The following is a 12,414-nucleotide window of genomic DNA, read 5'->3' as shown; positions in this document are numbered from 1 at the left end:
CCTTTTCTGCTACATTGTATGGAAAGGGAGCATTAACAAGATCCCCCTTACCCAAAGCTAATCTAGTCATTGGAGTCATTCATTCATTCTTACAGGATATATTTGAGTGTTAGCTCAGTACTAGATCCTAGGATTGCAGTGATGAGTACATGATTTTGTTCTTGCCTAGTGGAACTTGAAAACTGTAAGAATTGTCCAGTTTACTGAAAATAAGTTCTGCAAGGAAAACCTAGACAGGCACCACTTTTGTGCTGATCAGGGACTTTAGCACTATAGCACTGTTGTTCCATTGTTCATCGATTTACTCAAGCAGGTACCAATGACATCTCCATTGTGAGACTTGTTACTGTTTTTGGCATATCGAATAAACCACGGGTAGCTTGCCAGGCTCTGCCGTGTGAGCGGGATATTCTTGGTAGTTTGCTGGGCTCTCTGAAAGGGACAGAGGAATTGAACCCGGGTTGGCCGCGTGCAAGGCAAACACCCTACCCGCTGTGCTCCAGTCCGATTGGGGACTTTAAGTCAGAAAGGAATCTTAAAGACACAGCAAAAGACCATACTTCTGCTCACTTGATAAATAGAAAGCTCAGTATATGTGCAGTGATTACTAATGTTTTTACTGAGTAATGATGTGTAAAATGCAATGTAAATTTTTATTTTAAAAAATCACACAGCAAAAGGTAAATTTGCTGCAGGCCTCTGAGAACCCTTGTCCAACCATGGGGACAATCATTATCAGTTTGATCATATTCAATATCTTTATTTTTACCAATGTTAGTTGTAGGGACCACACTGGACAGTGCTCAGGGGCAATCAGGGCCACAGTTAGTGGTGCAAGGAGGTCCGTGTGGTGCTGGGGGTCGAGCTCAAGGTCCTTCATGCCTGCAAGGTACATACACTGCCACTTGAACCGCATTCCTGACCAGCAACATTTTTAAAAACTTGTCACCTATTGTGGACTGAATTGTACCCCCTATTTATATACTGAGGTGTCAGCCGCCATAAGTTTGTGACTGTATTCAAAGAGAGTCTCTTGCACGCATGCCTGGCTGTCTTCCCTGGGGCCTCTTGGAGGGGATGGGCTCCAGCTTCCCTCCCCACCCTGAGCAGAGCTCCTGGCGGCCGAAGGCCACCGGAACCTAGCTACAGCCATGTTCAAGACCCCTCTCCACACATTTGGATGGGCCTCACGCATGAAGGTACAGGCAGAGGAACCCAGGTGTGTGTAGTCCCATCAACAGCCGACATCCAGAGACTTAAAAGCAAGCTCCCAGAAGCGCACAACTGCTTCTCGGCTGCGCAATATCTTATAACCTACTTCTCCCTCTGGGAGAAACTGACAAGCTACTGAGAGTTTCCTGCCCACATGGGACAGCCTCGAAAGTTTCCTATGGTGTATTCATATGCCAACGCCAGTAACAAGCTGATTCTCATTCCCCTGACCCTTAAAGAGCCTCTAATGCGGCATTGTTGGGAAGGTCGACTAGTGAGAGGCTTCTGAAATCTCAGGGATAGGAAGAATGGAGAGGTTGCTGAGACCGCTCGAGAAATTCGATGATTAACGGGATGATGACTGTATTTAAAGACAGGGCTGTTAAAAAGATGAATTTAAATGACACCATTTTAGTTTCAGTGTAGATTTCAATTTGTTCAGATTGGTGTCCTAAAAAGACAAGACAATGCAGAGAGAAGCCCAGGAGAATACATAAAGAGAAAGGACTATTCATAAGCCAAAGAAGCTTGATCTTGAACCTCCAACTTTCACAGGTATGAGAAAATTAATTTCTGTTGTTTAAGTCACCCAATAATGGTCTGATGTTATGGCAGTCTGATCACATAAGTCACTACACAAAAATATCAAAATGTGTATTTAATAAATAGGAAAAATATCAAATGGCAGGGAACATGCCCTCAAAATTCTGCATTTCTGCTTTTAACCAACAACTTATAAAGTACCATGTAAATTTCATTTGTTGGACCTGCATTCTCAGTGATTGCCCACAAAACTCCAAAGTGATAGGATTTCAGAATATTGCTCCAAAGAAGACTCCTGAAATCTGGGAATTTCAGGCAGGTAGCTGAGGTGTTCCCACCTTGTGTCCCGCCTGACTCCCCAGCCATTAGCTGCAAGCCACAGCCTCTACTTACATGCAGCTCAATAGACCTTTTCTGAAGCCATGCTCCTTCTTTATCATTTTTCATCCTGCAGAAAGATGCTCTCAGAGAGAACAATGTAAGTGAAAGTAACTCTGGGTTTGAAATCAGAACACAGTAATCTGCTTTTGGTTCTGCCTTACACCTTTTCAGCTACAAGATCTCAGGTACTTAACTTCATTTCTCTAACCTTGCCCTACCTTCTTCACATGGCTCATTGCTTTGCTTTTCACCCCAAATCCTGGGTAACTTCAGTGCCTGTATGGATCATTGTATCATGGTATCACTGTCATCCCATTGATCATTGATTTGCTCAAGCAGACCCAGTAATGTCTCCATTTGTCTTAGCCCTGAGATTTTAGCAGCCTCTCTACTCATCCTTCCCAATGGTGCCTCATTAGAGGCTCTTTCAGGGGAATGAGACCCATTATTGTGACTGTTTTTGGCATATGAATACACCATGGGAGCCTGCCAGGCTCTGCCATGCGTGCAGGAAACTCTCAGTAGCTTGCAATGTTCTCCAAGAGGGAGAACTAGGCTATAAGATGCCGCGTGACTGCAAATGTGGCGGTGTGCTTCCATGAGCTTGGTTTTATAGTGTCTGGATTTGGCCATTGATGGGATTACACGGCACTGGGGGCAGTTTGTGGGTGTGACTGCCTAGCTACTGGAAAATAGGGGATCTGGGTGGAAAAGGCCCAGTCCTAATCTGATAGGCTTGGAGATCTCAGCCGCCAGTCCCGAACACCTGGGTTCCTTTGCTGGTTCCTTCATGCGTGAGGCTTGTCCAAACGTGTGGAGAGTAACCTTGAACATGGCTGTGGCTGGATTCTTGAGGTCTTCGGCTGCTGGGGCTCTGCTTGGGGTGGGGAGGGAAACTCAATCCGCCCCCTCTGAGGTGCCCTGGTGAAGACAGCCAGGTGCAGGGGCAAGAGACTGCATGGCTCTTTTCCGGGAGCTTGGTTTTATAGATGTGTATGGATAGTATGACCAATTACCTTTTAGCAATATTATACAATGACCCATTCAATGCCTTGTCAGAAATCAGATGTCCACTTCCCAAATCAACCTCCACATTCCCTATTTCATCCTGAGTATTCTTATTGCATGGAACTAACCCACTTCTGCATTGTGAGTTTCACATGCTACAACCTAATGTTCTTTCAGTTCTTCAACTCTCAGTTGATTCTATGGCACCCCTTTTCTGCTTTATCCTTGTCATAAGACCACCATGATTATAGTCAAATAATTCTTTTTGTAATTATTAATATCTAACTCCACTTTATATTTCAAAGTCCATACACATAGGGATTATGTTTTTCTTAGCTACCATTAAGGTAACAATTTCTTTTATAGATCAGTTATATTTTAAAAAATGGATTATAAAGAAATGAATGAGTTAAGTCAGAGAGATTACTCAAATGCAGTCTCATACCCTAGCATGAGTGAGGTTCTGAGTATGATCCCTGATACCTCACGATACCCAGACTACATGGTCCCCAGCGTAGATCTGGTGGCCCCTGAGGGCTACTGCATCACCAGGTTTGCAACCAGTAAAAAGGATTTGACTCATCATTTTACTGGTTTGCAACCAGTAAAAAGGATTTGACTCATCATTTATAGAGTAGCTTCTATTAAGAAATTAGTGGGACTGGAGAGATCATTAACACAGGGGTAAAGACACTTGCCTTGCATACAATTGACCTTGGTTTGAGTCCCACCACTGCAGATAATCCTCAGATCCCTATTTGTTGTGATCCCCCTGAGCACAGTATCACAGTATCAGGAGTATTCCCTGAGCACAGCCAGGTAATGCTCCCCCACCCCTCAAAAAAAAAATGAAATGAGTGAATGAATGAATAGCAATACATTTTCTGATCTTTCACTTCCATCCTGATCCCATTGGACTCCAAAGTACCAGATATTCCCAACTCCCTCACCCCATTATCCCACTCTGTACTCAAACTGGTATCCTCTCTGCACCCAACAACACCACTCCTATTAACACCAAATGTCCACTTTCCCTAAGCAGCGCCTGCACTTTGGAATTCTAGTAGAGATAATAACAAATGGTAAAATCTGTTTCTATACAAACTAACTTCACCTTAACTGAGTTTGACAATATTTTGTTACTCTATCCATACTCTCTTTTTGCAAATAGATTGCTTTTAAAACTTTTCTAATTATCTAAAGCCTTTGATGGTTTTGCATCTTTTATAATTTCCAGCAAATGAGCTCACCACTTCTTCCACAGAGAAATATAGATGCAATCTGGCCATCAAATGTACCAACTGGTTTCTCCTTTATCAACTAATCTGGGCATTTTCTTTTTTCCAGCCAACTTTATCAAATAGTCTACTCCACTCATACATCAACCTGCCCTCAGTCTGCTGTCTCCCATCAACACTTTTGTTTGGAATTTTTTTGACATGGCTCCAGAGAGATCAGGAAATGGCTCAGTGACTAAAGTACCTGCTTTGCAAATGCAAAATGTGAGTTCTATTTCCAGTGCTCTCATGCACTAAAGCGCATCCCTGTAATTCTCTGTTGTTTGTGCCTGGCAGTTCAACTGTCTGTGATCCCTGAAACAATAAGTGACTTCTCGATACACAATAAACAGTTGTGAGTACCACAACTAAAACAGTGCAGTTTCTGGTGAGCACCATGACCAATGGCAGAGGGAAGGGACAGGAAGGAAGGGAACAAATAAATGAAAACAGTCTCATTTCATAAAACATGTCAGATTCTGCTATTCAATGTGGGCTGGAGCGATGGCACAGTGGGTAAGGTATTTGCCTCACACGTGGCTGACCTGGGTGCAATTCCTCCGCCCCTCTCGGAGAGCCCGGCAAGCTACCTAGAGTATCCTGCCGACGCGGCAGAGGCTGGCAAGCTACCCGTGGCGTATTCGATATGCCTAAAACAGTAACAACAAATCTCACAATGGATACATTACTGGCACCTGCTCGAGCAAATGGATGAATAATGATAAGATAGTGATAGTGACAATTCAATGCTCTTTTGAATTTGCTGGCAAATTTTGGGGGGAAAATGGTTCAAATTCCACCTCTAGTCTTTCACATCCTCTCATATCATATCAACCCATTGGAGGCAAGCTTTGCTCCAACTCTCTTAAACTAGACTTCCTAGGCTCAAGCCTTTTTTTTTTTACAGCTAATGCAGTTGCAGTGCTCAGAATATTGAACCCACTTCTCATATGATACTAAAGAAAATGGAGCAAGGAAAGCCAGAGTAAGCGAAGAACTGTGACAATCGGGAAGTTGTATAAAAACTGACCTGCTATTCAGTCAACTGCTGGGTGGTGAAAACTTTCAGTGGCACCGTCTTACACACACACTAAGGTTTATTAAAAAAAAAAATCCTGCACTTAGCCAACCTTTATGTTACCTTGGTTTTGGGTACAGGATGCCTTTTTCACCAGTGAAAGAAATTTCCAGAAGGCAGGAGTCTATGCTTGTTGGAGACTGCATTATCATCAGCTTTGGGAAGAGGAATTTTGTTCAATGCCTTTTTCTGTTTCTTTCTTGTTCCTGGCTTTTGCTCTGCACTTAGAGGTTAATGAATGTTCGCTTTATGATACCAAGTCTCATAAACATCTGACACGGGTTCTTGTGTTTTCCTTTCTCAGAGGTATGTCTTTATCCTGGAGAAATTAACCTTAATATTTGATGTTCAGGCTTAATTTTGAAATCACATTTTCCACTGAATCTTTGAAGACTCAAAACAAAACTTTCTTTCTTATGTAGTCTGGCCATTGTCTCAGAGTAGGCTTTTGACCTTTGCCCCTTCAGCCACAGTTTCCGGGCAAGTCTGTCCTGCAGGATAATTATGTTGCCATAAAAGATAACTTGTGCCAGAGATCTATTTGTGTTTTAGGTAACTTTATGCATCTTGTAAACGGTTTTCTTCCAGTTGGAACGGGGAGTGGTGTGTCACCAACAGACATGCGTGTAGGGGGCATCTGTCTGAAAACCATTCCTTTACTGGCCACCTTGCCAGCTTCTGCTGATACAGTGCAGGCAGCTTGGGGGAACCATATTGTCCCTATAAGCTCAAAACACATGGACAAATGATTAAAAACACATGGAAAACAGTTCCACAGCTAAGCTAAAATTCAGCTGGGAATGGAAAATCAACTTGCAAAGCTTTCAACTGACTCAGGGCCAAATGTAGGACAGAATGTAAGAAGAAGTTGCCAAAAAGAGAGGAAAGCCGGGGGGAAAAAACCAACGTGGTGTTTAGGAAACCTAAAAGAATCGTACCTTGTATGGGCAACCCTTCTCAGAAGATCTCCAAAGGGGAGGTGACACATCAAATCTGGAAATTTTAAGACCTTCATTTAAGGCAAGATATTAGACATATTTAAATTATCTACCCTTAATAAATAAAAGTTAGCTTGATTGTCTTGGCAACACCTATTCAGAAGCATAATGTTAAGTATCTGTAACAGAAATATTAAAATATTGCACATTTCCCCCTCAGAGGTGAAGGAAGTAAGTCATAAGGTGACATGAGACAAAGTGCAAAAATATCTTGACAATCAAATGCAAGTTCAAAGCAGAATCTTGTAGCCAAAATTGCCTGGGTGGCATACCTGACTGGACAGGGAAAGGTTCGCCACATCTGCAGAAGTTCAGCTTCAGTTTCTAAATCTGAAACTCTAAGAAACCTGTTATTTGTGACAAGTCACTGATATCACCCAAGAATTGTGAGGGTAGGAGATCTGTAGACATGAAAGCTTTTTACTGGGACAATTCCCTTGTGTATACCCCAAACCACCTCGTTCTCCATTTAGCACCATTTACGTATGCGTGCTCATTTGGGGGCATGCAGAATTCTTAATATAGACAAGTTTTTTTTCTTAAGTATTGAATCTAAGAAATTTTAAAAATATGACCATATTTTTAAATGATCATCATTCCAGTTCAGACCATTAGCAAAGTAAACAGCCTTGTCTTGTGAAAAGCAGTTCCCTAATTTGTCTCTCTTTGTAATGAAATTTGTATACCCTAGATCACATTTAAAAGTGAGACATAATGAGGATTTTTTTTTAAGCTAGCTCAGTCATCTGGATTTCTCCAAAAAACTGAAAATATGTCCATGTTCAACACAAATGTCCTAACATTTGGGGAAGTTATCACTTGTAACATGGAACTTTTAAATCCTAAATCTCCCACTCCTGACGACTGTTTAGCTTGTGCTGTTAAAGGCAAGCAATGTTTGAAATTTTCAAGCTCTTCTATGTACATTACATTCTACACACATACACACACACACACACACACACACTCACACACTCACACACTCACACGGACACACACACACATAAATATGCCTACTATGTCCCAGGCATATTGTTACAGTTTCATGTTTGATTTTGGTAATAATGTTTTCCAGAAAGTTTTTGTTATTTCTATTTTGAATTTGAGAAAACTAGATTAAGAAATTTAAAATACTACCTGGGAGTGATTTGAGGCATAAATCCAAATAAACACATGTTTCCTTCAGCTTTCCAACTGCAAGGTAACTATTAAAATGATACATATTGTTTTCTATTCTGCTATTTTAAATTGCTATGCAATAGAATCATCTGAAAAGGGACAATATAATATTCCATTAAGTTTTAATAATCAGGTACTAAAATTTTATAATTTTGTTCCAAAATTTTTATTGCACCAAACTAAAGGGTTTTTTATTTTTTTGAAGTAAATAGATTTTATTTTGAGGTTTCTGAGGGAAGGAGGAAGGGATAAGTGGGAAAGAGAATAGTGAAAATAACGCGCTCATGAGAGAACGCAGGCTTCTCCAAGGGTGGAGGAAGCCCCTACACATAACCGAGCTTTAGACACAAAAGTATGAAAGCATGGAAGTACACATCTCAAGAGGGGAGATGTGTGCGACACACGTGCTCGGGCGACACACGTGCTCGGCCACGTGGGCACAAGCAGCATATGGACTCAGGCAGCATATGCTCGAAACTAAAGGGTTTTAATGCAGTTTTCCTGTTCTCTCAAAAATGTACCCTCTTGATATGGAAATAATTTTATTATTTCCCTTTCCTAAATGGCTTTATTGGTGAAACTGACATACATAAACAACAAACAATGTGTGCAGTTTGAAAGATTCTGACATATATACATATATATGACAGTTAACTACAATCAAGTTAGTGAAAATATTACTTCTAAAATTTCCTTATGTCCCTTTGCAGTCTTTCTTTCTGAAATTCACTATCCTTTTCTTTCATTATCAGGTAGCATTTAATTTACTTTTTTTGGTCAGATTATACTTTCTACAGTATTCTATCAATGGAGTATAGATACACAATTGTAGGGGTTTTGGTGAAATATATTTCACTGGACACAATTATTTTGAGACTCATCCATGATTAATCGATAACTCATTTGTTTTAATTTCTAACGAGTGTTTCTATTTTTGTAAGAATACTTTTTATCAGTTCACAAGATAGCAGACATTAGGGTGCATATAATTTGGGCCATTAATTGCAAAGCTGTTACGAAGATTCTTTTATCTTAAATAAAAATATGCATTTTTTTTTCTCTTAGATAATTACCTAGAATTCTGCAAGAGGCAAGGAGTGGATTTATGTGGCTGCTAGATATTCAGGTATTGTTCTTGACTTTGCTCAGAATCCCTAGTGGTATTTAAGGGGCTGTCCACAGTACCAAGAATCAAATGGGTTTGCCACATGCAAGGCAAATGCCTTAACTCCTGTACTATATTTCTGACCTTGTGGTCACCTTCCAAAAAAATTTTAAAAAACACGAGATTGTTTTTCAAAATGTTTGTACCAAAAACGAAAAAAGAACGAAAAGAAAATGTTTGTACCATTTATTCTCTCTTTCTACTATCTGTGTTTAAAGTTTCTCCATATCATAAACACTTAGTAAGGACCGTCTTCTCCATTTTAGCCATTCAAATATATAGTACTATCTCACTGTAACTATAATACTGGTCATAGAATGAATTAACATTCCTTGCTCTTTGATTTCTCGGATGTTTTTGTAAAATTGCTACTATTTCTTCTTAAATTTTACAAGGCTCAATATGACGCTTTCTGAGCTTCACATCTTATTTGTGCAACACTTAAAACTATAAAATAAATTTCTATAATTTTTTAGGCTTATTTTTTCTTGACTAAACTTCAATAGTCTTTTTGTTTATTTGTTTTTGTATTTCTGGGCCACACTTGACTGTTATCAGGGCTTACTACTAGCTCTGCACTCAGGGATCACTACTGGTGGGCTCGGGAGACCATATGGGGTGCCTGGGATAAAGCCTGGGTCACCCGTGTTCAAGGCAAGTGCCCTTCCACTGTACTATTGATCTAGCCCTATGTCCTTTATTTTTCATAGTTATAAATTATATAGTGAAGTTACCTCTTACTCTTTATATTAGTTAATCTGTGTCCTTTCATTTTCTCCTGATCACTGTCACTGTATCACTATCCTCCCGTTGCTCATTGATTTGCTCGATCGGGCACCAGTAACGTCTCCATTGTGAGACTTGATGTTACTGTTTTTGGCATATCCAACATGCCACGGGTAGTCTTCCAGGCTCTACCATTCGGGCAAGATACTCTAAGTAGCTTGCTGGGCTCTCCGAGAGGGATTAGATATTTATCATCTTATTCTCCAAGAACCATATTTCAGTTTCATTTTTTCTATTTTTCTATTTCATTGATTTATGCTGTGATATTTTTTGTTTGGTTCTCTTTCTGTTTTTTAAGGTGTAAACTAAGCTTTAGCCATTACTAGTATACATTTTCCCTTAAATGCTACTTTAATTAGCAGTCCACAAATTCTGATACAGTGTGTTTTTGTTTTTATTCCAATCAACACAAAATTTTATTTCCTTTTTAATTTACTCCTTTACCAATGAGTGAAAGAGTCTCTAATTTAACGCATTTAGGAATTCTGTAATTAATGTATAACTTAAACCCCCTTGTAATTAGAGAATATATTTTGTAACTACACATTGGAATATTATGCAGCCATTAGAAAAAATGAAGTAATAAAATTTGCTTATACATGATGGACATGGAAAATGTTATGTAGAGTTAAATGAGAAGATGGACAAATATAGAATGATCACACTCAATTCTGCGATATAAAAAAACCATAGTATGAGAATAATGCCAAAAGACAATAGAAATAAGGGCCAGGAGTACTGATCCATGGTAGGAAGTTTTACACAAGTTTGGGGTTGGAGAGGAGAGTGCAGTTAGGACAGAGAAGGAACCGCTCTGACAGTAATTGGAAATTATCACTCCAGACAAAAACTGAATACTAAAAAGAGGTAAAGTAATATGCATGATACCCTTTCAGCAAAAAAAAAAAAAAATGTAAATCACAGTTCCTAAAAAGATAAACAGGGAAGAATAAAAGAAAAAGAAAAGGACTGCTATAGAGGCAGGCTGTGAGGGGTGGGGGGTGGGGGGTGAGGAAGTGATATCCGTGACAGGAAATATACCCTGGTGACGAGATGGTTATTAGAACATTATATGGCTGAAACCCAATCACAAGCAACTTTGTAACTGTGATTCAATTTATAAACAAAAGGGGAAAACACATTTGAAAGAAAGATTTCTTTTAAATGCAGACTCAGTTTATATTCCAAAATATGATCTGCCTTGGTAAATGTTTCAGGTGTGCTTGAAGGGAAAATGTGTTTTGCTAGTACAGAGAGGATGGGCATTCTATAAATGTCAGCTGGGGTACTTTTGTTAATGGTGTCAACACTTTTAAACACTTCCCAATTTTCTATTTAGTTGTTTTATCAAAGACTAAGATTTCTGACTATGATTATAGATTTGTCTATTTCTCTTTGCAATTCTATCAGGTTTACTTCACCATTTTCATATTTTCATGTTAGATGCAAAAAAAGATTAGGATTACTATGTTCTCAATGTATTGACATCTTAAATGTATAAAGTAACTTCATCCTTGGTAATTTCCTTTGTTCTAAAACCTACTTTCAGAAAGACTAGTCTTATTTTCTTTCTGGAAACTAAAAAGTAAAGAATGAAAAAGATAAAACATATTTTAAGAACCACAATTATCTTTTTCCATTTTTCACTTTTAGTGTAGCTCTGTATTTACATTTAAAGTCCGTTATTTGTAGGCAGAATATTATTGAATCTGAGCATATTTTTCTTTCGGATAGGTCAGGATTAGATTGCACTTGGAAAGTAAACTATATTTATAGATGGGGATAAAACTAAAATGTGAACTCATACTTCATTGCTTAGAAAAACGATTTCAGGTTACCATGAGGCCTTTAATAAAAGTGTTGGTTGATTTTTGTTCCTTTTTGCCTTAAGATAAACTAAACGTTATTGCCTAGCAGAAAATAAACTTATAAAAGCTGTCCAAAATGTCCAAAACTACCTCCTGGCAAACACTCCTGTAAGTTGTCTTTATAGGTTTGCCCACTCTGGACAGCTATATGTGCAAGTTATGAGAATAGCATATTCATTTCCTGCATGATCCTGTTCAAAACACTTCTAGTTAATTTTAAGAAAGTGATGGCATTCAGAACATTAGAGACATTCAAATACATTTTGCTGCCAGTGAGAACTCACCCATGATTGATGGAGAAGAAGGAAGATCAATAAAACAGTACTTTAAATTAAGAAAGATGTCAAATCAACATATCCTTTCCCATAGGCAATGATATAAACAAACAAAAAAACCTGGCTAAGGCTTAGGGCAAAGACAGGAATAAGTATTGTGGATTAATCAGATAAACACAGTAGATGCATCAACTCATTTTGTAGCTTGCTAAAATAAACTTTTACATGGTTGTTTTTAATAGTACTTTTACTGGGATATACTTCCCTTCACATAAAATTTATCATTTAAAAGTATACTATCAGTTGTCTTAAGTATATGCAATATTGTTGTTAAACTATCACCAATATCTAATTACAGAACATTTTCATTCCTCCAAAAAGAAACCCTGTACCTATTAGTAGTTATTCTCTATTTTCCATTCCCTCTATCTCTTGGCAATCAGTAATGTATGTATTTATAGATTTCCCCGTTCTGGACTTTAAGTACAAAGAGCCAAGCAATAGGTAATCCCTTTTACCTATCTTTCAATTACAATAATGTTTTCCAGTGCATGGTGAATTTGATCACACTTACTAGTCAAAGTATTTCTGGGGGGTGTCACACAAACAGTGGTGTTGGTGTGTGTACTCCCAAAGCAATGCTT

The sequence above is a fragment of the Sorex araneus genome, chromosome 1, assembly GCF_027595985.1.
Source record: "Sorex araneus isolate mSorAra2 chromosome 1, mSorAra2.pri, whole genome shotgun sequence".
NCBI classification, from domain to species: domain Eukaryota; kingdom Metazoa; phylum Chordata; class Mammalia; order Eulipotyphla; family Soricidae; genus Sorex; species Sorex araneus.
The sequence above is the reverse complement of the archived record's forward strand: the minus strand, read 5'-3'. Positions refer to the sequence as shown.